Source organism: Pseudopipra pipra, chromosome 2, assembly GCF_036250125.1.
Source record: "Pseudopipra pipra isolate bDixPip1 chromosome 2, bDixPip1.hap1, whole genome shotgun sequence".
In the NCBI taxonomy this organism is placed as follows: domain Eukaryota; kingdom Metazoa; phylum Chordata; class Aves; order Passeriformes; family Pipridae; genus Pseudopipra; species Pseudopipra pipra.
In genome coordinates this window covers 111,509,431-111,532,772 of record NC_087550.1, presented here as the reverse complement: position 1 = coordinate 111,532,772, position 23,342 = coordinate 111,509,431, and the positions used below count along the sequence as shown (strand labels likewise).

General features: G+C 58.1%; 1 protein-coding gene and 1 long non-coding RNA gene across 2 annotated transcripts in view; one reads left to right on the top strand and one right to left on the bottom strand.

Annotated features, from left to right (window-relative positions):
* Nucleotides 1-543: 543 nt before the first annotated feature.
* Nucleotides 544-2,581, bottom strand: LOC135410297 (uncharacterized). Its single transcript, XR_010428606.1, has 2 exons — nucleotides 1,771-2,581; nucleotides 544-969 (listed from the first exon to the last, which is right to left on the bottom strand). It is a non-coding gene; the product is annotated as an uncharacterized LOC135410297 (long non-coding RNA).
* Nucleotides 2,582-10,914: 8,333 nt separating this feature from the next.
* The window catches only part of BCOR (BCL6 corepressor), an 83,327-nt gene continuing 70,899 nt past the window's right edge, over nucleotides 10,915-23,342 (top strand). The window contains exon 1 of the mRNA XM_064646873.1: nucleotides 10,915-11,130. The gene's annotated coding sequence lies outside the window, so the exon portion shown is untranslated. The remainder of the gene's footprint in view (nucleotides 11,131-23,342) is intronic.

The following is a 23,342-nucleotide window of genomic DNA, read 5'->3' as shown; positions in this document are numbered from 1 at the left end:
GGCAGTGATCCCGTAGAGAGCCTTCCTTCTCTATCCTTTTCCCCTTTCCCTAACACCAAGGCATCGCTCAGTAGACGGTCGCGCCGCACGCCCTCACTGATTTCCACCGCCGGGCTGTGGAGAGACGCGAGGCGCCCGGGCAGCCGTGCCGCGCTCCCGGCCCCGCAACGGTGGGGGCACAAACCGGGGAGGGACCCGACGGCATCCCAGACCGGAGGGTATGCGCACGTCTCAGGGGCCGCCTGTGGGGAGGACATTCCTCTCCCCAAGGATGTGCCCGTGACTGGGGGCCGCCTCCCGGACGGGCGGAGGGGCCGCGAGGCGAGCGGCGGCCGCGGCAGATGCGGTCTGTCCCTCCCCGCGATACCGGGCCACCCTCATGCTGATCGCGCCGTGTCACCTCCCTGATGGCAACCACCACCCGCCTCTCCAGAAAAGTCGTCAGCCCGGTACCGCCGCTTCCCCCGTTGTCCACGGCAACCGGCGTATCTGATTGAACCTCGTTGTAGGCAGTGACACCCGCGTAATGGATCATCCTGTCAGTGCTTTTTTATCACAGGCATTTATTTTGGTCACGGCTGGTGATAACTTTGGTGTTTATCCCTTGTGTCGTTACGGGCCCTGCCGCGATCTCCCTTCCGCCCCCCATCGGGCGTGCTGGGGGAACGGGCTACTCCAGGACGGCGGGGACGGCGGCTCCCCCCCGCCCGTCTGGGCGCCGCTGCGAGGGGCGCCCCGATATTCCCCCCGCTCCCACCCCGGGCTCCCGCGGCCCCGGCTGGGGACAGATCGATCTGTTTGGTTTGGTTAAGCGCCCTCCCCCGCTCGCCCCGGCCTCCCCGGGGCCGGGTTATCTTGGGTCACGCTGGCGTGGAGCGCCGGGTGCGGTAAGAGGCTCCGGCGGAGCCCTGGTGCAGGAGGGAGCCGGGGGAAGAAAGTGCCGTCCGCAGTTCTCCATCAATCCAGACACTTCAAAAGTAAATAAAGCAGGGCAGGGAAGGGCCTCCAGGGAGGGGAGAGAAGAGGCCTCTGACAGGCGATTGTCCAGGGCGGAGCCAGGGCTATTTCCAGCCCGGGAATAACAACACTTGGGCTGCGGTGGCTCCGACCCGCGTGTCCAGGAAAGACCGGATCGGGGTGTTTGTTTTGCTTTTAATTATTATTTTGACGGCGGGCTGGCGCAGCGCTGGCAAACAATAACCCCAAGCCGTCCGAGAGAGGCACCGGAGGGGCAGCGCCCCAGCCCGGGGGGAAAAGAGCCCAGAGAGGGGGCGGGCCAGGCTCGCTGCCTCCCGCGGAGGTCGGGGCCGGAGCCATGGGGCCGGGAGGAACCCGCTGGGGCTGAGGCGGCGGGCCGGGGGCGGCCCCGCAAGGAGGCAGCGGGAGACGGCGCGGCGGGTGGGGAGGGCTGCTGAGAAGCCGGACCGGGGGCCCCGGCGCGCTTGCGGGCGGGAGTGTGGGGGAGAGGTCGCCGCGCTTATCTGGGTCACTGGGGTTAGAGGGAGCAGCTGATAGAAAGAGAGGAGCTGAGCTCCCGCTGCTGCAGAGATAGAGCCGCGATATGGGCCAGGCAGGCACCGAGCTGGAGGAAGGGCGGGAGGGAGGGAGGGAAAGAGGGAGGAGGAGGCGGCGGCTCGTTCCGGCTCCCGAGCCGAGCCCAGGTGCGCTGTGGTTTCCCTGCGCTCAGCGCTGTGCTCAGCGGCCCCCCTTCCCTCACTCCCCATCCCCCGTCCTCCTCCCGTCTCCCTCCAACGTTTAACCCTTTCCCACCTCCGCGGGGCTGGAGGCTGAGGCGTGCGTTGGCCCGGCCGCGTCCCCCGCGGTTCCCCACTCCCTCCGTGGCAGAGACTGATCGTGGTAGGGGAGAAGCGGGGGGGCAAGGGGGGCTGGCCTTGTGCTGCCGAGCACCGCCCTCGGGCAGCTCCCGGGACCCGGCTTTGTACACACACGCACACTCACGCACACGCACACACACACACAAACCCAGCTGCGCTGAGCCGAGCCAGCCCCGGAGCCAGCCCCCGCCTGCCGCCGCCGCCGCTAGCGCGGCCGATCTCGGTTACAGCCAGCCACCCAGCAGGGTTTGCTGCTGCAGCCACCGCCTTCCTCCTCCTTCCCGGTCCCCGCCGCCCTTTTCCTTCCTGCTCGGGTTGAGCTGCCCCCGGAGCTCCCCTGGCTCGCCGGCGGCGGCCAGTCCCCGCTCCCGGGCCGCTGCCGGCGGGGAGGCGGAGGCGGATGAGGAGCGACCGGGTAGGGGAAGGGCTCTCCGAGCGCCCCCATCGTGCGCCCAGCCCTTTAATCAATTTCACCCTATTAATTATTAATTTTACGCCAGTCAAGCTTGCCCAGGAGGAGCGAGGAGGGGGAGGGGAGGCTGATGTCAGTCGGAGGCGGCGGCGGCGGGGCCGTGTGCCAGGATCCCCGCTCAGCCCCGGCCCAGCAACTTTCGGCTCCGCTGGCTCGGGCAGCTCCGCTCGCCGAGAACAGGGGGAGGCGGCGATTCCCATTCCGGTGAATGATGCGGTCCCCCCCCACCTCGCACACACATCCACACACGGTCTCCCTCTCTCTTTTCTGCTCCCTCCCCTTCTCTCCCCACCCGCCCCCCTTGTAGACACATCCATACAAGGGCCCATTGCATCGTAGCGATGATGGATCGTGCCTAGCGGGGGTGATTTGGTGTTGATCGCATATTATCACGGGCAGGTTGGACTGGTTGCTGATGGACGGCTTTCTAGCAAGCCGCTCCTTCCGACGCTCGGGGAAGCAGCTCGATCGAAAAAGCAGCTTGCTTTTAACTCCTTCTCTCACCAGCACGCGTAGGGCAAAGCTTAGCATCTGTCACAACAGCTCTCCGGATAGCACTTTTCCCTCCTCCCGCTCCATTTTCGCCGCGGCAGCCCCGGCGCCGGCTGGTTCTCCCCGGCACCGGGCGAGCACCGGGCAGGGCTGTGGGGACTCCTGGGCGAGGGCTACCCAGGGTTTTCCGAGGGCGAGCTGCCTGCAGGGCGTCGCGGTGCTCCGGCTGAGGGAGGTGCCCGTGGGGGTCCCTATACCTGCCCGGAGAGAGCCTCCGGCCCACCGCCCCGACTCGCTCCTCGGCTGGGGAGAGCTGCTCTCTCTCCCTCGCCTCCTTCTCGCCTATTTTTTGTGTAAGTTCCTGTAGATACAAAGGCGGTTTCGTAATGCCTCCCGTCTGCGAGGAGCGGGGACCTTGTCTAACCTTTCGAAAAACTGATCACAAGTGCCTGGTAGTAGCCCGCTCTAACTGCACAGGGCACCAGGGGAGGGTCAGCGTCTCGGTGACAGGCGCCGAGGTAGCCATGGATCCACTGTGAAAGGCCTGCTCGCAGCCTGCCTCCCCAGAAACGCTTCGTGAGAGCGCTTATTCTCTGGCGAGAGAGGAGGGCGGTGGAGGGGAGGCTTAACCCTTTCGCTCCGCGCCTCCAGCCGCCTCCCAGCCGCTCCGAGACGCGCCGGCCAGGCCGGGGCTCGGAGTAGCGCCCGCCAGGTCAGGCGCTGCCCCGGACAAACTGCCTCTTCTCCATGTGATGGTGCACGACGGGGAGCCACGAATTACATTTTTATTTATTTATTTTTATTGTTATTTATTTTAATTTTATGTTCTTTCTTTTTTTTTTCTTTTTTTTTAAACATAGGACTCGAACGCGATGGTGCAGGGAGCTGCCTCCTCATCTCGCTCGTCGCTATCAGTTTAACTCCTTCCGCCAGCCCCAGCACAGGTTCCTTGGGCCGGGGATTGTTTTCTGTTTGGAAACCGGAGAAGGGGGGAGGCTATCGGCAGGGAAGCAATAGCTCGCTCTCTCTGGAGAGCTGCTCTCCAACAGGCAGCGCCTTGAAATCTATTTAAAGAGAGGGAAAGGCGGGGGGGGGGGGGGGGGGGGAAGAACAAAGGGGGAGGAGGAGGAGGGGGCCGAACCAGAGCCAGCGAGAGAGGGAGAAAGCGATGGATCAGCCGGTTTGCAGTGTACATCAAGCTATCACATCTGTATATGCTCCGATCGATGAAAAGGATGGATAATATTTGTCAGCTGCAGACCTTTTTCTTCTCACTTCTCAAGGAAAGGAGGGGGGTGGGGGGAAGAAAGGTAATAGGGTGCTTCAAGGCCAGAGGCACTTCCTGGTACAGCCAAATAGAAAATAAAGGCTGGGGATTATTATTAATTATTTTTATTATTCTACAGCAGTCAAAGGGGCGATCAGGGGACCATGCAGCCCTCTCTGCCCACTTCTTCACGCTCTCACTCCTTCCCACCACCCCCCTTCTTTTTTCTTTCTTTTTTTCTTTTCTTTTCTATTTTTTTTTCCCCTGAAACTCAGCTTCCTAGCAGGGCTCCAAAGATTTAACCCTTTGCTTGAGGCTTGAGGTGAGTGAGCACAAAAGCAGATCACGAAAGCCTTGGACTGGAAAAAAAAAAAACCAACCCCAACACAAGCCCAGTGAGAAGTCAGTAAAACGCACCGTTACACACAGCGACGTGGTTTGGCTTTAGGGAAGACGGGGGGGGGGGAAGCAAGAAAGAGACGTAGCCTCTCTCTCCACCGCCCCCCGGCTCTGCCAGCCCCTTGCCTGGTGCCTGCAGTTTGCACTCTGAGTAAATAGTTCCCACACATGGTCCACATTTTGCACAGCAGCAGCGTGTTTCCTCTCGGTCTCTCGTTGCTGCTCTCCGAGCAAAGGGAGGGGGGGGAAAGAGAGAGAGAGGTTTAGAGGAAGTTAAAAATCAGACGAGCTGAGAAAAGACTCTGTGTTACACACATCCTGAATGAAAGTGAAAGCGCAGCGTTTCGGCTCTCTGAATGCCAAGCTCTCACCTCCTTAGTAATGTCACTAACATACATGTTGGACATACCACAGTAATTGCTTACACCCGGCGAGACGGGCTCTCGGGCGCTCACAATAGCCGGGCTGGCTGCGGAGCCCGCCGGGGGAGGCCGGGCTGCAGCTGCACGGAGGGAGCGCCCCGGGCGAGCCGGGCTCCTTCCTCGCCGCCGGGGGATTCCTCCTCCCTGGAGATGGGGGTGCCCGCCAGCCAAGCCGTGCGTGCAGAAATGGCCATGTCCTACACCCACCCGGCGTTTACTTTACCAGGGCACCGAGTATCCCTGGAGGGGCAGCAGGACACGGGGAGTGGGGATGCAGGGTGTGCCCCAGCTCTAGGTGGGTCGCGATCATTTCTCTGCGCTCGGTCCACCCCGGGCCTGGGAACTGCTGGTCGCTCCATGCCTTGGAGAGCTGGAAGGCAGAGTGCCCAAGTGGTGTGTGCCGCTGGGAAACAATTATCCTGCGTCCTCCTTTTCTTCTTCTTCCAGGCCCCGGCTCCGTCCCCACCCGCCCCTGAGCCAGGATCAGCCAGATGATCCTCAGGCCCTCGGCTGAGTGGCAGCCGTTTCGTGGGTAGCATTAGGGCTCGGCCACTCCGCGCTCCCGTGACCCCGCCATGTCTCTCTCCCTCCATCGCGGCCTCTCCGAAGCCCAGTGCCCCATCAGCTCTCGCTGTGTGATATTTAAAAGAAGGGTTGCATTCTCCCCAATAGAAGCCCACTCGTTTCCTTGTTGCCAGGAACAAAGCGTACATTCAGAGGGGTGGCTGTTGACGGCTCCCTCTGTATAGCACTGGAAAGCGGGTGGCCTTTGGTTACTGGCAAGGAAAATTCTAATCAGGGTGCTTGTAAGCGGGGCTTTATAGAAGCTTAGTTACAAAAGGCTTACACCAGAGTAATGCAATAACTATAATAACAGCCAGGGAGCCCTAAAGAGGGTGGAATGTGCTTGTGTCTGGATGATTTTCCCCGCTCGCACAGAGAGGGACTGTTTACCGCGAGTGCCATTAAGTATCGCTGGAAACTCACCAACCGCAGACCTATTCCAGTATACTTTATTGTTGCATCTGCTGTAAAAGCAGCTGGCTTCGGACGACTTTTAGATCGTCCTAGAGGAGAAGGGGAGAGAGGCCGCCCTCGGGTATCGGAAGAGGCTCCGAGCGGAGGGGTAGTGCCAAGGATGAGGGAGCTGCGAGCCGGGGCCCAGCCGAGCGAGCTGGCCGGAGCACGTCCCGGCGGGCAGGGCCGCCTCAGAACAAAGCGGCGAGTCGAAAAGGCCCCCCCGCGCCCAACCGCCCAACCGCACAAAGCCCTCGGGCTGCTGTCCCCGGGGGTGGGTGCGTCCCCTCCATCACCCTTCTCAGCTGACCCGTCCGACAAGGGCAGGGTGAGGGGACCCGGAGGCGGACATCAGGAGGAGGGGGCAAGCATCGCCCTCCCGCCACTCGGGCCGGCACCCCGAGGCGCCCCTGGCAGCGGTGACCCCGCTGTTCCGGCTCAACCGCTCCGGCTCGACGCGGCTAATGGGATCAGCCACTGCCCTCCGCCACCGCTGCGGCGTGTTGATTTTTCCAACCTCTCCGCCCGGCCCCGCTGCCCGCCGTCCCCCAGCCAGACCCAGCTACCGCTTGGCCGCCGGCGAGAGGCCGCGGCTTCGGAGGGCAGGAAATGGCTTGGCCGGGGAGCCGGGGCGGTCACCCCGCCCCGCCGCGATCCCGGGGCACGGCGACGGCCGGCGCGGGCTGCGCCGGGAGGCGCCCAGGGGACCGCGGCGACCCCGGGCGGGACGCGTGAGGTGGGCAGAGCTCCACCGCCACCCCCGTTGCCATCCTCCCCCGGCACCCCCGAGCAGACTTTGCAGAGCTTTATTTTAACGGAACAACGGAGCGCGGCGAGCAAACTGCTGTTCCGCGCAGGGCAAGAAAAATGGGTTTTTAATAGGCAAGGTCGGCGTGCTTGGCAGCCGGCCATCGCGGCCGGGGAAATAAACAAACAGAGGAGCTGCGACTTCAGGTCGGAGCAGAAGTTGCGCTCCCGACGAGATGAACCCGCGGCGTGGTCCGCAGAGCGAGCGTGTAGCCGCGTACGGAGCCACTACGGCGAGCATCTCCGGCCCCCCAGCCCCCCAGTTTGCCCCGGCTCCGGGGGCGGCGCGCCGGGGTCCCGCGGTACCGGAACAAGAGGGGGGCCGGCTCAAGCTGCGCCCCTGCGCTGCCGGACGCGGTGCTGGCGAGCTGGCAGTGGGCGGAGGGCAGCTGGCCACCCTTGTTTACCGCGTTCCGGCGGTGCTGCACGCCCAGCCGCTGCTGTGCGGCACGGCCTGCCCTGGGGAGGGAGGAAGGGAGAGGTGGAGGGAGTGGGAGCGGAGCCTCCCGATCGCGAAGCGGCAAGGCGGCCGTGTGCCGGAGGGTTTCCAGCGATGCCCACGGGGCTCCCGCCCCGGGGCTCGGCGGTGCCGGCCCCTCTGGCCGCACCGCGGGGGCGCCGCGCTCCCGCTCTCGCGGCGCGTTCCAGGCTCGGTGCCGAGCCCTCCCGGCTGCCGCGCATCAGCCTCCCCGCTGCCTCCTGCCGCTGCCTCGCTCACTCGCGGCTCTGCAGGCGGCAGGGCAGAGCTGATCCCGCAGTGTCCCCAGTGGCGCTGGCCCCTGCCTGGCGTTTACGTCTTGCCGCCGCTCGACGAAGAGCCCGAGGAAGGGGTGGGGGGACGGGGACCCGCTCCTCCACTCGCCCTTCCCGAGCCTCTCTGCAGCGTCGGCTGCCGCAGGCCCACACGGGGCGAAAGGCGGCCCCCCGTCCGAGCAGGGGCTGTGCAGACCCTCTGCTCGCGGAGTGCTCGGCGGGGACATCGCTTTAGCACCCAGCCACTAACAGGGTCGGAGAAGCCCCGACGCTCCCGGGGTGAGGGAGGAACTACCCCTACGTGCCCTCGGCAGAGGAGGGCGAAGGGAGCTGTGTCAAGAGAGCCAAGAGCGAAGTCCAAGCCTGGGGCAGCTGGACGAGAGCTCGGGAAGAGGCCGGCAGCACTCGCTCCGGCGGTCACAGACCCTTCCCTCTCGCCGCTGCCATGGCTCCCACGGAGCACAGCCCGAGCTGGGGCCCCGATTCGCTGGGAGGAGGCTCGGGGACGAGCCGAGCCCCCCGAGTTCCCACGGAGCCGCGGCCTGGGGTCCCAGCGCTGCTACACCGTCACCATCACCTCTCGGCCACATCGCGGCAGAGGGGAGAACCATTCCCCGTCCCGTCTCTCCCGCGCCGCTCCTTGCAGCTGGACACGGAGACAACGGGGGCTGCGACCGGGACGGGCGCCGGGCAGGGCGGCGGCCGCTGTCAGCGGCGCTGCTGCTCCTCGCCGCCCTGGCAGCTGCCAGGGTTTTGGCAGATCGCTCTGCAGACGGCTCCCAAGGACTCCTGCAAGGGCTGAGACTGGTCACGGGGAATAGCTGAATAGTGCGAGAGGCCGGGCTAAAGGAGGGCAGAATCGAGCCAGGGAGAGCGGGGACCGGTCAGGGTGGAAAAAAGGGAAAGAAGCAAAGAGCCGGGGGGAACGACAGGCAAAGCCGCCGGCCTGCAAAATGCCGAGTTGTCAGCATTGCCAAGAAGCTGGGGAGCACTTCAGCCCCGACAGCCAGGGAAAGGGGCGATGAAGAAGCAGCCTTAACAGGGCAACGACTGTCTCTTACAGACCTGGTGTGACCTACGGTTTAAAAAATCTGGCTTCCCCTTCTAGTGCCAAGGTGTACCTGCAGGGTAGTCTCTGCCTTTCTGTCTCTCGTCCCATTATTCCACTACAATCTAATCCTTCTGTTGTGACCTACAGCAGAGCTCTGATTTATTTTTAATGCGTTCCGATTCCTGTTCCGTTGTCAAGAGATGCATTGAGATTCATTTTCCAACCCCTGCTTTTCATACTTCTGTTCTGCTGGAGGGACCCGCCAATAGAGTTTAATTCGATTTGATATGATTTAATGAACACCTTTATCTTTTGTTTTTAGCAGAAGGATAAAGAATACAACTGCATTCAGCTTTTGCTAAATCAGACATGTTTCCCACCGAAATCCTATCTGGTGACACACACTCACTGTAACATTTCATTAACAACCCCCTTGATATATTGATTTTTAATATTTGTATTAAATGTTGTGTAAAATTGAACTCAGGCGTTAGAAGAGATTGTGCAAGTCACAAGACATGACTCCTACTTAATTGTTATTTTTTTTTCAGTCCTGGAACAACAGTTGGAAAGAGGCCAGCAGGAGGGAAAAAAATTAAAAATAAATTCTCCGGGGGGGCGAGGGAAATAAAGGGCAGTGCCTGGGAGAATGCGGAGGAGATGAGGAGAAAGCGCAGCCCGGGTGGGTAGCAGGGCCTGGCCGATGCCCCGCCGAGACCCCTAGCCTCTACAGGCCCCTCTGGGGACACCCCCGCCCGCCCCAGTGCTCTGGGCCGAGGCGGCCACCCAGCTCCCCGCTGCTTTCCCTGTTCTCCCGGCTCGCTCGCTCCGTGTCGCCTCCCTCCCTCCTGCTCCATATGGTTTCTCCCCTCCTCCTCCTCGTCTTCTTCTCCCCCCTCCATGTTGTCTCCGTGACTCTCCCCGCTCCACGTTGCGTCTCCGTTCCCCGGGGGAGTGTTTCCCCACCGCGGCGTGGAGGGGCCCCGCAGAGCGGCCCGGCCCGGCCGCATGTCTGAGGGGTACAACTGGGCCAGCACGCAGCTCAGAGGGGCGAGAGGGGGACACTGGGGGTCAGGAGAGGGCCACGAGGAGGGGTGCCAGCCAAATCTCCCGACCAGAGGGAGTTTCCCGGGTGTGCGGAAGAAAAGCTTGAAGAAGTTGATCTCCTCCACGCTCCCCCCCCTTCTTGTGTTCTTTCTCTCTCCTCCCGATCTTCTCCGCACCTCCCTCCCCCCCCAGGAATACGAGGCATTCAGAGATCAACATAATTCACCTGCATCAAAAAAAACCTCGCGAGCTATAAACTAGCGGCTGATCCTCCGCTTAGACTAGTGTTTAGCCGTTCATGCATCATGAGTGTCAAATAAATGCCTGATTGAGGCCCTCAGCGGAGGAATTAGCTTTCCTTGTGCTGGAAATGCATAATAGAGAAAGTGCTGAGGCATCCTCCACGGAGTTAGCTCGGGCTCCGCTCCCTGCTCTCCTCGTTTCGGGAGTTTTTCCCCTCTCATTCCGGCTCCGTTCCCCTGACCCCCCCCTCCCTGCCTATCACCCGCCCTTATCAGCATGCCCAGCTGGCCAGGGACAAGGGAAGCTCTCCGGTGTGTCCCGGACTGAGGGGGGCCGGCTGAGGGCTGAAGGGAGCAGCCGAGCATCTCTGCCGCTGCCCCAGCGGCGCTGCGGGGGCACCGCGGGGAGCGCTGCCTCTGTCGCCCGGGGCCGGGCGGGGGCGGAGGGAGCGGCGGGGGGGCCCCCTGAGCGAGCTCCTTGTCGCTTGGCCGCCCTTCCGCGCCGGGGGCCTCATCCTGCCGGCGGGTACGACCCAGCCCCGGAGTTTAGTAGCCAAGAGGGGCGGGGTGGGGGGTGGAAGGCTGGTGCAGCGCTCGGTTCCGCCGTCCGGTCGCCCTCCGCTGTTCCGCGCCCGGCTCGCTGCCCGGGCGGGTCCGAAGTCCTCCCGGGCAGGGGACGCCGCCGGAGCTGGCGGCCGAGGCACACAGGGGTTAACCGGGAGGAGCAGTAAAAGTGCACGGGCTGCAGATGCTTTTCAGGCCTCGGTGTCTACCGTTTTAAATTAAAAAAATGCACCCGGCCCGACCATGCACCAGTGACCTGCAATTTCCCCTTCTTTTCAAACTGAAATACGGCCAAACTATCTTCAAGTTAACTTAAGGGCTGGGGACGGGGGCGGGGGAGGTGGGGAGAGGGGGGGGAGGAGGAAATCGCTCTGGGTTGAGATCTCTGTGTCAAGTTTCATCCCCTCCTGACATGTCTGGCTCCGTGCCAAAGTCCTGAAAATGGAAAATTGGGGAAGGGCGGGCTGCGGGGGGGTGGGTGGAGGAGGGGGGGGGGAGCGGGCCAGAGCTCTCGGCGGAGCAGCAGTAGCGAGAGGCTCCGGCCAAGAGGGATGCATGAGCGAGCCCGTGTGAGCGGAGCGCGGCGGCATCTTCCGCCATCCATTCCGCCGCCCAGGCGCGTGGAAAGCCGCCGGCCGCTGCCATTGTTACCGGCGGGCGATGCGGGGACCGGAGCCGCCGCTCCGGCGAGAGATAAATAGCCCCTGACAGCGTCTCTTCGCACCCACAGCTCGGCAGATTGGATTCGGCGGACGGCCGCAGGTCTGTGTCGCTCCCTTTCGCGGGAGTCCCTTTAAATCACCACTCCACTCCTCCCCCTCCGCCACCTCTCCCGGGGGATGTTTCCAACCGTCCCCCACACAGCAGCCCTGCCGCCCTCCCGTGCTCTCTCCTCCTCCCGCAACCGCTTGTGGCCCTGCTGCCACGGCTCAGCCCGGCTTAGCACGGCTCGGCGCCACCGGCCCGGCGCGGAGCCCCGCCGGGGGAGGGGGAAAAGTCTCCACTGAAATACTTTCGGCAGGCTGCGACTTTGCCAGGAGAGGTCTTAGCGTCGGATCTTTTGTGTTGGGGCCTTCGGCTGCGTGCGCCGGGGTGCCTGGCGGCTCTCCCGGGAAAAGCCTCCGGAGAAAGCGCTGGGGAGTCCCAGGTTGTGCCGCGGGCAGCAGCGCCCCTGCCCCCGCTGCCAGCGCCCGGCAGGCACTTCTGCAGGCTCGCCCGCCTTCTGGCCCCCCTCTCCCGCCGCAGCAGCTGAGGGGTTCGGGCTGAGCCCTGCCCTCCGGAGCCCCGTCCTGCCCACGCCTCCCCTTAGAGTGGGAGAGCGTGACAGTGGCCCCGCAGGGGGGTGGGGAAAGCGTGTGTCCCTCGCCACCCGCGGTGCTCGCCTGCACCGGCCATCCTGGAAAGAGGACCAGGGGACAACTCCGGTAGCCAGGGCGCTACTTTCCAGCTGACCCCCCCTCCCCATGCCCAGTGGCCACGTGCGTTCCGGAGCCGCCTGGCACTTCTTGGGGTTGCTTTCCCCCGTGACACCGGGCAGTGCCACATCCTTCTCGGGCTCCTGCGAGCGGCTCGGCGTGAGGCGAGCCTGCACTTTGTTTTTTTTTTTTTTCATCATCCCTTTCCTCACCCCCCGCCCCAGCCGGGGCCGAGCCGGTGTGCGTGTGTGCGAGACGAGGTTATTGCCAGCCCGAGTCATTATTTCCAGGCCGGCTGCCGCGGGAGTCTCTCCCAGGTGGAGTCGGTGCGGGAGGCCAGTACCCGGGGAGACAAAGGCGGGAGCCGGGGCTGCTACCGGAGCCTTGCGGCGCGGGCAAGTGCGTGCTCGACCGGTCCCGGCTCGGCCCCCCGGCCAGCAGCGGTGCTCTGCGGGGTCGCGGGGCACTGCCGCCGCCCCGGGGAGCCCGGGCTAGGCTTTCCGAGTTACATTCGTTACATTTCCGAGTTATATTTTCAGTTATACTGAATCTACTTTTAGGCGATTGTTTTCCCTTTCCACTTGTTTGTTTCCTGCTAGCCTCGTAAACTGCCTCATGATTTATTACCTAGGCTAAGTGCTTAATTTGTGAATATGAAACAGATTAAAAGGAGATCGGTGTATTTTAGCAGGCAGGCCAGAGCAAAGCCCAGCAGCTGTTTCGAGTTTGTAGGCATCTCCAACCTCGCGTTAAGCAGCCCAGCCTGCTAGTGATCAAGGGGGTATCCCCTGGCTCTCTCCGACAGGCCCACCGCCGCCGGCTCCCCGTGCTCACGGCTGGCGCGGAGACCGGCCACGGGATGGCCGCTCTGGGCTTTTTGGAGGGGGTGACAACCACAGGACTGATGCCGTCCGTCAAAGCGACACCCGCGGTTCTGGGATTTAGGATCCGCTGCGTCCCCGCCGCAGGCGGGCTCTGCCGGCGGAGGGCCCAGCAGGCACGCAGGGGGTTAACGACGACTCTGCCCTCTCCTTCAAAGGACTCACTCGAGATAGAGTAAATACGGTCGGGGCGGGGGGGATGTGTGTGTGTGTATGTGCCGCTCAGGCCACATGATGCAAAAGTAAGACAAGCACACTCCGGAGAACAAAGGCTTCCTACCCCTTTCCTCCCCCTCCCCCCAAAATCTGTCTTAATTCTGGAAGTAAACTTGAGCAGCTATAAAACAAAGGCGAACGATGAAAGTTATAGCCAAGGGACAATCAAAATAAATACCTTTGATGCAGTCCAAGCACGCACTTCGTATTTTTAGGAGCTCCCTGCTACCCTCAGCCAGGCACAACATCACAGGCTCTCCCCAGGACAGGGGTGCTCTTCACCCCTGGGGTTGTGGATCAGGCTGATGTAGGCCACCTTCCACGGCCCGGGAAACACCCGCTGCCCGGGGCCAGCACCATTTCGTAGCCCTGGGGGAGGCGGGTAGGGCCAGACTGGGCAGCACCTTCGGGTCTGGGGCCGGGGGCTGCAGCACCGGGACACGGGTTCTCTGGGTGTCCCACGGGGTTAGCTCGCCGAGAGACATCCCTGTGAGACGTGCCCGAGGCCCTGCAGCGTGGGGCCGGGAGTGTGTTCTGGCTCCACCGTGAGCTGTGCCCTTGCCCTGCGGGAGCCCGACAGGAGCCAGCCAGGGTGGTTTGCCCCCTGACCCGGTGATGGTCCCGGTCCCAGGTCATGCAAGTGACATCTCCAGCCCGTGCCCCCTGCTCCTGGCTGCCCTGCGTTTGCAGAGCAGACCAGCTACTTTCATGCTTGTCACCAGCACCCCCGGAGCAATTCCCAGCCCCAGTGTCCCACAGAGCCTACCTTCTCCCCCTGCCACCCCCTCCCTTGGCCCTTGGAGGACATTTTAACGCATCAGGGACAGCAGAGGAAACGAAGGGGCACAGCAGCAAAACAGCTGCCTGTGCAGCCTGGCAGACAGCGAGGCCTGACGAGTACAAAGTATTGCTGCTAAGCTCAAAAGTCAGAGAGAGGCAAAAATCTATAACCTGCCCTGTACCTCTGAGCACCACTTAAGAAGCAGGAGCAAGAGCAGTTTGCCACTCCTGCTGGAGCACAGCAGAGGGCTGGCTAGGAGGTAAATGATTCATGTGCCCTTGTTGCACCAGCGCATTTGCTCTGGTGTTGCAGACGTGGCTGGTGTTGGCACAGCGGAAGGAGCAGGAGATGGGGGCAGACTCTGGGCAGAGCATGGGGACAAGGTGTGATGTGGCACGTGTCTGGGCAGGCTGAGCCCTGGTCTGCCTGGGAGCAGCAGAGCAAAAGACCATGCACGTGGCATTCAGAAAGATCCCTCTGTGTATGTGTGTGTGAAGATGTCAGAGTAAATTGTCTGGAGAAAACTCAAACTGTGGTTGGGAGGCAGTCCTGTAGGTACATGTGAGTAAGGGCTCGGGAGCACCCCCTCCCATGACAAGAAAGCATCTGAAGGAAGAGTGCAAGAAAGAGATAACAGCGGATATCTGTGTGTCAACTGCTTCAGGCTGGCTTGAGACAAGGTCCTTCTGTATTTGGGGCAAAGTTTGTGACAAACTAATACTAGAACTCATCTCCCAGGGGCCTCATGGGGTTTAGGTGTAGTTGATTGGTCCCTGCCTTGTCACGGGAAAGGTATTGCATGGGTATTACATACCACCCCTGTTTCTAAGCCCTGGTCCTTATTGTTCATTGTCTAAAGGTGAGACTGAAACTTTTGAGTAACCTGAAGAGTAGTAGGCAAAAATGGCCCCAGAGTCTCCACATCTCTCTGTAGGTCCTGCACAGAGCTGTTCTCTGACTAGGTATGTCCAGCATTTTAAAAGAGAGAGAAAAACACAGGATTGTGTCATGATGATTACATACATCACTTTTCAAGCACTATGCATGAAAAGAAGCTGGAAAACAAGACATTAGCAATGGAAAAGGAAAGCAATCCTTTCCAACTCGTTGGCTTGGCCTTTGCAGTCATCCCTACCTCAGGGAGGGCCATGGTCACAGTGTTAAGCCTTGGTTATGCTGCTGAAATTCACCGTGCTAAAAGTCACCTGGTCCCTTGAGCGCCCTCGTAAAGCACTCCAAGGCCCCATAGAAAATGGTTTGCGTGTACTTAAAACTATGTGGATTTGCTTCCAACTGTTCATAATGCCAATTTCAGCCTGATCGTGTCTGGCGTTCACTGAATTAATGCCTGGATGGATCTAAGTCCCAATGTCTCAGACCAAAGTAGTTCAGATAGTCCTCCTGCTGCTGTCCCTCGATGTCCCAAAGGCATTTTAAAATCTCCTTGGAAGTGCCATTATGTGGTGATGGCTAAGCCTCAGAAACAAAGCAGTGGAGAACACCATTACAGCAGAATGGGCAAACCCTGATGGCTTGGAGCAGTTGGCTGGGTCACCAGAAGGTGTGAAAGCTCCTTCAGTTTGAGCACAGGTGCACCCCAGGCCCCTCTTCTAACCCCAGCCCTTTGCTGCCAGCAATAGTAGGCTGTAGGCACCCCCTCCCCACCAGCCTGCAGCCCTTCTTGCAGCTGGGCTTACATCTTTGACAGTTTGTCAAGTCACAGCGTTTCTCTTTTTCACTGTTTCCTAACATCTCACCACCTTCAGAACACTCCTGAGATGCAGAAAAGCAATTTCAAAAGTCCTGTCACCGAAAATTCTTAAAGACCAATACATGACCACTTAAATGATACCTTCATATTCTTATAAACTGTTTCTGCTGCCTGTCTAGACTCTGTTTTATTTGTAAGGTCTTCAGGGTAGACTCTGCCTTGCATCATCTCATGTACTGCTCCTATCATCTAAACAGAAGTTTTAGACTAGGGTAAGGCTTAAGACGTTGAGATAAACAGGGGGATCAACATATGCTAAATTTCAGTGGTATTTTATCTTTCCAGGTTCACAAATATTGTGTTACCTGCCAGCAGCTTTAGTGTGCTGGGCACTCTGTAGGCACAGAAGGCAGATTGCTCCTGTCTGCCCAAAAAATGGAAGCAAAAGTGTAAAATCTACAGAAGTAGATGACCACAAGAGCAATGCCAGTGGTACAGGGAGGCAGGTGAGCTCCTGGACTTAGTCATGGGCTCCTTTGCTGTAGCTTTCTAAGGCCACCACTCCCAAAGTCTGCAGTTGGAAGAGAACAGTGTGTGTTTGTATGTGTGTGTTCATGTGAATGTAATTGCGTTTCTACATAATGTGGATTACCTTTCTTTTGGCAGCAAATCTGTTCAGGGGGTTTAGAGAGAAAGATAAATCCTGCAGCCATTCCCTTCCTGGGAAAGGGCATATCTTCTGTCACTTTCTCTGCTCCTTTTTCCAAGTGGTCCCAAACATGCTTTTTCCCAGCTCAGCATCTGATATCACCTTGAGAGCCTGCTCACTCTCTGCATGACACACTCCCACATGGGGAACGGGGGGAAAATGCAGGGAATAAGGCACAGCAGGTGAGGTGTTGCTCAGATGAATGGGAGGAGAAAGGAACTGGGGTGTATGGCATAGAAGCAGCCCCAACAGCACTGCCCCAAACGGTGCTAATGTGATGGTTACAAATCCACTGTTTCCCAGGAATCCCTCCTGGCAGGGAGGTCAGGTGTGCCATAGGTGCAGGACACCTAATGGGCTCCCTTATTCTGAACCCTGGTAGAGCTGCTTGGCTTTACAAAGTGTGAAGGCAACCTTGTCGGGAAAGGGAGCTCCATTGATTTAAATGCAAAATTACCCTCCTGCAGTTCTAATTTCCCAGGCGAGGGCTGTGCAGGCTCTGAAAACATGAAAGTTGTTGATGTATTGGTTCAATTAATTTTTAAAATAAGTTTGAATGCCATTTGTTTCAAATTTGATGGGAAAGCGCTCTGGATTTTTGCAAGTAAAGGCTGAGGTGAGCGCGGATAGAGTGTGTGTTTCGCAGAGCCTTGAAAAGAGGGGTTAAACATTGCATTCATTTAGTACCAGGCCTCTGTGCAGGGATGAGTGAGATCCATTGGTGAAAGAAAAAGACCTGAATGTCTGTATTTGCTAAGTGGCACCCAGCAGCAGTCAGCCAGCTCACAGAGAAGAGCAGACATGCGGGTGTGAGGCCCAGTAGAGACTGCTGAGTCCCTGGTGCTTTTAAAAGGAAATAATAGCTTGTGGGGGAACCCTTTCTGGTGGCCTTGGCTCCCGTGACCCCCCTCTGATGTATGATATTTAAACAAGGAAATGTCAATATTGGTTTTCCACATACAGCCTCGTTCTGCTCTCCATGAAAACTAACGACAAACCCCTTAGAGGGTTGGAGGAGAGCAGACCCCAAAACAGTCGCTCAGACCCAAATACTGTTTGCTGCAACAGCCTGGAAGGAAGGAAGTGCAGTTGTCATGAGCGGCTGGGCGATGTGTGCTTGCAGGTAAATTAGACAGAAGAGAAGCAATCCCATCCTGCCTCGAAGCTGCAGGTCTGATGGTTTGAATGATTATTGCTTTTTAAAATTATAAATTGCATTTTCGTACAGCGAGTGAGGATAATGTGCTGCTTACTAGAATTAAGTGCAACTCAAGGGTGTTTTGTTATAACAAAGGTGACTTCTCTGTGCTCGCTTTTTCATGGTCAGGTCTAACGGGGAATTTGATTTGAACCTGCTGGCTATCTAGCAGTGGTTTTGGAAAGGAGTAATGCCCATCGTACGAGAAGATATCCATAAACTGGGCCATGAGATGTGTCTGCTGATATATGTGTCCTCTGAGGTAGGAAAGTGTAAGTCATAGGAAGAGAGGGCAAATGTGTCTGACTCATAGTAAAACGAGGGCATGTGGAAAGTATAAACGAAGGGAGGGCTGCTACTAGTAGGACATAAAGGCTGTGCTATGTGTCACAGGGAAAGTAACTTAAGCTCGTGGATAATTTAGGCTTAAAGGGGCAGTTGTGCAACTGCATGGTGGAGAACATGAGGTGGGGCATAAGCATAAAAGAAACTTCACGCTTGATCCTGTGCTGCCCCTGTCTTGGTGCTGGTTTATGCAGGCTGGGCCTCGACAGGTGTTGGAGTAGCAGCTTCAAGGTCCTCTAACATAATGTGAACTTCATCACTGTTCACTCCAGGGTAAAAAGTGTAGTTACAGAAGCTTTATGCTCTAGCATCACCTCCCCAGAGGCAGTAGCAGCATAAGTGGTATGCAAGTCCCTTAAGCAGCTCTGTGCAAATGGAGAATCACTCCTATATGGGGACCAGCTTTTCTGCTTTCCCACTGTCCATGGTGCAGGCTCACCAAGCTCACCAGGTCTCCAGCATATGCCATAACCTCTGTTAGGGCAGAGATCTCAGCAGGAACAACCTGGGGAACTGAGCGAGCTAGAAGATGCTGTGTGCCAGTCTAATTGGCTTTGGCAGGAAAAGCACCTTTGGTTCTGATGCATGACCATGACTAACATGAATTTCCAACTGGGATTATGAAAAAAGACCTATTATTTGGGAGGAAAATAAATAAAGGAGTGTTGTTCAGGTATGACTCCTGCTAGGAAGCACAGAGTTCATGTATGAAGCTGAGGCTCATCCATTTCCAAGAATGTGTCTGTCCTATATGATTTTCTGCTTTTGAGAATACAAATGATATGGAGAGAGATTGTTGGATTGCAGACTGTTTCATCCTTGCTGTACAAGGCCCAACACAATGCAGTCCTAGCTACAGCTGAGGCTTTTGGGAGACAGCGCACTTTGGCTTCAGCTCAGGCCACCTCTCACGCAGAACAGAGTCAGGCTTGCACTGCATGCAATGATTCCTGGTGTAGCCTGAGAAGATCAGAGATTGGGAAGGTACCAGAGCAGTGCAGTTAATCCCTCTATGACACCTCAGTCCTCTGAGATTCCTGCCGTTTCACGCTGCACAGCAAGGCTATCTCAGCCTTGAGACAGACTGAAAAATGGATGGGCATCATCAGGATGGGCAGAGGAAGGACAATTCCTATTTCTTTATCAGAGGACGTTTCATCTGGTATCTAGCAGGACAGACAGGTATCTACCCTGCTTAATGTCCATCTTTTGGAGCAGACATTCATGAGAAGGTGAATGGGGAATGGGCTTGGGTGTGAGAGTAGACCCTTTGATGTGGCTGGAGAAGCCCTCAAAAGCTCTCTGTGAGCTGTCAGGAGAAGAATGTCTCAAAACTGAGCCCCACCGCTGTCACTGACAGGACTGAACCACCCTGAGTCTTGTGGGAACTTAACTAGGGCTTTGGCATTGCAAGAGAGGAAAAGGAGGGAATGGTGTAGTGGAGATCTGTCTATGCACCTCTCTATTACTGCACAGCCAGGGCTCGTGCCAGTGAGAATATGCAGCAGTTGCTTCTTACAGACAAAAGAAAAAAATATGAAGCCCTACTGAAGGGTAGGGCTGATGGAGCACTGAAAAAGCCCCAGCTAGAAAAACTAAGCCAGCTCTGCATTTTGGTCAAGCAGTGCTTAGCATTGTGAATTTGATGAACAACACTAGTCCGCATGAAGACAGGTGACTTTTTAAATGGGATTTTAATAAAGTCAGTATTGCTAAGGCTATCTATAAAGGCAATCTGCATAGGGTTTTAAACAAGTAAACTTAATGATGCCATTAATGCTTCTGACATGAATGAGACCGCTACTGGAATACTGTGTCTGGCTCTGTTTTGGTGTTTGCATGTTAAAAGTGAATTGGCAAATTAATATGGGATCAGAAGAGAGCTAGAAGAGTGATTCAAAGTCTGGGAATCGCATCTTATTGCAAAAGACTAAAGAAATCCCATCTATTAATTTATCCAAGAGGAGGCTATGACTTGGTTTGATCATAGTCTTTAAGTGCCCTAAGTGTCTCTATGGGGAGATTTCTGATAGTCAAGATCTCTTTAATGTGGCAGACAAAGGCATAATGAGATCCTATGTTGGAAAATGAAGCTCTATGAATTCTGAGCAGAAATAGGTGCTTTTTTTTTTTTTTTTTAAACCAGTGAGGGGACATAACCACTGGAACAACTGAGGCAAGCAGTGGTTTTTCCTGTTACTTAAAAGTCTTCAGAGCAAGATTGGATGCCAGGTTAAAAGCTCAGGCAGAATTTATGAGTCTGATACAAGAACGTCTGGCTGAAATTCACTGGCCCATGATATGTAGCAGGTCAGACCAGCTGATCATAACAGTCCGTTCTTGGTTTAAAAAAATCTATGAATTAGGTATTTCAAGTCCCCTGAGCCTCGATATTACTGGAGGTCTTGAGGGAATGCATTATAAGCTGTCATCATTTAATTGTAAGCAACCAGGGGCATTGCCTTTTTCCTTTTTTTTTGTTAATACACTTCTTTTCCAAAGCTTGTTAGACACCAGGGTTGAGCAGCTGTTAGCAAACATGACAACATTTTAGAAACGGTTCAAATAATTCTCCTTCTCCCATTTGCTCAGCTTTGTTTCGCAGCAGCACAATTTCATTCATGCCGCATCTACCAGTGCTTCTCCAGACAAAATAGCAAATTCCAGCAAAATGAAAAAAGCAACCTCTGTACTTAGGGTAGGCTCCTTATACTATGTCTTCTCCCATGTACATCCCTTAATCTCACAGATACATTACAGGCTTTCTCTCAGCACCGTGCATGAACAGAGCAGAGAAGGAGTCCATCCATTTTTTAGCGCAGGCCCCTCAGATAGGTAGGAATCCATTGTCTGTCACAGGAGTGCTTGGCCTACAGAGCTCCTGGTTTGTTTGAATAAATGGCAGAGAAGGAGAAAAAGGTATTAAGGAGACACCTGGTACTCCTGAAATTATTCAAGCTATTAACCTCCTTGAGGTTTCATAAAATGGCCTCCAGCGAATGGTCAGAATGTTTTTCTTACACTGGAGGAGTAGTTTCCAAGACAGCATAAACTTTCTTAATATCTCTTCAAAGGAGAAAAAAAAAAAAGAGAGAGAGAGAAAATAAGATAGCAGAAAATTCCAGCCATGGCTCTCGGGAGTCTTGAAAATCATATCCACGGTTGCGTAGACATTCTAAACCTCTGATACATTCAGTGCCTCGTTAGCCTCAGTTATCAAAACTGAAACAAGAGGTGGTAAGGGAGCGCAGCAAAAGATGGAGTTTAAAGTCGCTCGAGGACTGCACTCCCGTCGGCGGGAGTCCTCAACCCCTCCCTCCGCCTGCGCTCCGAACCCCCGCGGCGTTTGATATGCAGGCAGTGAGTCAGAGGGACGAGGCTCCGCGGGCTCGGCGGGGCGGGGGGCGCCGCTGCCTCCCCGAGGCGCGGGCGGGGAGGTCGGCGGGGATCCGAGCAGCGGGGGGAAAGGTGAACCCGGAGCCGAGCGGGGCACAAACCCATTAGTCGCACATAACTTGGGAAGACGCTTGGCCTCGCCATGACAACCGGCGGCCCGGGCTGCTCCCACGTCCCGCCGCCTCCCCCGGGAGCCCCTTTCCGTCCCCTTTCCCGGCGCTTGGGGAATGCGGGGCTGGAGAGGCGAGCCCGGTGCGGGTAACAAAAGGGGATGAAAGGAGCTCTGTAGCTCACTTTACACGTCCGAGAGGCATTTTCATACCCCGTAATGAGAAGGGATCATTCCGAGGAAGTTCAGATCAAAGGGGAGAGCATCCTGGGCATTTGCATAATTGCCGGATTTCGGAGCACAGGCTGCAACCTGGGCACCGCACCGGGGGCTGCCCCTCGCTCGTTCAGGGGCTCTGAGGAGGCCCGGAAAGAGGGGAGGCTGTAGATCATGCTCCCGCGGGGAGAGATGCGAGGCCTGCCCCGCGAACAGGATACGGAGGCCGCGGGGCCCCGGGCAGGCTGCTGGGGCACGGCTGCGGTGCCCGACGGTAGGGAGCCCCCGGAGACTCCGAGGGGCGCGAACCCCCCGGTGCGCGGCCAAGCCGTGCCCGGGTCCCCGGGGGCTGCCGCTGTTGTGGAGGTGGTGCCGCTGGGGATCAGCTCCCTGCTCCCAACCCGGCGACATCTGCGGCGCCGAGCCAGCACGTCGCCTCCCCGGCGGCTGGCGGGTGGCTCCCGGCCCGCCGGCTCGCACCGCCACCAGCGAGCGGGGATAAAGGGATTAAACGGCACGCTCGTTCCGCCGGGGGGGAGAGGGAAGAGGGGGGGCACTTGGCCGGCTCCAGCCTCCCGCTCCCCCCGAGCTCCTCCCCCGCCGCCCGCACCCCCGGCCCCGCGGCGCTGCCCCCGGCCGGCACCGGCAGCGGGGAGGCACCGGGCGCACCCGCGGTGGCTCATTGTTTCCGCAACCAGCCGGGACTGCCGCCGGCGGCCGCGGTGCTCGAGGCGACGAGGTTCTCCGCCGCCGCTGCTGCTACTGGGAAGGGGATGCCCGGGGACACCCTTTTCAGCCATTTTAAGGAAGCAATGCTGGCGTCTCGCCGCGGGTGCCCCGATCCCCCCCTCCTCTTTGGAGCCTGTTCCATGCCCAGACGACCCTGACGGAGATGCGGGGGTTCCCCGAAGCCGGCACCACGCGCACACACCCCGCACCTGCGGTCCCCTGGCGAAACTCCACCCTGCGGGAACACCGCGCTCTCCCTGAGTCCTGTCCTGGGCGTGCGGCCAGCCCTGGCCCCTGCTCCTGCTCCCGCTCCGGTGCAGCCATCTCCCGCTCTAGCCCCAAGGCGCGATGCAGTCGGACCCTGCCCATGCCCTGGCTTGGGCTGCTGCCAGCCCCAGGTGGAGTGTAATGTCCTCACGGGAGCCACGGCTTTTCCCCGCACGGCCGGGCCCGGGCGGGCTGGCCGGGCGCCAGGGAGATGAGATTGGTCTCGGAGCTGGCTGGCGGATGGCATGTTATTGTGAAAAGCGAGCGAGGAAGGCAAATAGGAGCATGGCACCGTATAGGCTCGCCACGTGACCGAAATGTGTTTATCTCGCCCCGGAGAAGCCCGGGCTGCCTGCGGAGGCCAACCCTGCCTTCACGGCATAAGCACAAGTCCCGTGGCCGCGGACGGGGCTGGGCCCTGCGAGAGACCACTTCTGTTTGCTTTTGCTGTCGCTTCGGCTCTTATCATTTGCCTTGTCATTCATCGTCAACCTCTCCCGGGCTCCCTCCCCCTTGCTTTCCCCCTCCGCCTCCCCCAGGGTCAGTCGGGAAAAGACTAGGAATCCATCTGAGGAGTGAGACGTGGGAAGGAGGGTCGGATGATGATGTGGCTGGGGGGGGGCAGAGGGGTGTGTGTGCGTGTAAAAGCAGCTGCACGAAGAACAAAGGTGCTGGAGGGTGGCTTTTGGTAGTGGAGCAGAACCTCGTAAATGGGATATTTCCGTTCACAAGACTCCGCTTGCAACAGTTTCTGTCCTGCCCTTGAACTGACAAGTGAATATCTGCATTGCAACCAGAAAGTAAATCACACCGAGCCTGGCTCGGGGAGGGCGCACACGACTCCTGAGTCGGTTGCTAAGTGCGAAAAAGTGGAAGATTTCAGCTTCCCAGCGCAGCCCTGCTCCTCCGACACAGTATTTACTTTGGGAGCCCAGCGAAACAGGCTTAATGTTTATTACGGAGAGTGCCGGGGCAAGCTCGCATTTGCGTGATTAGGAGCA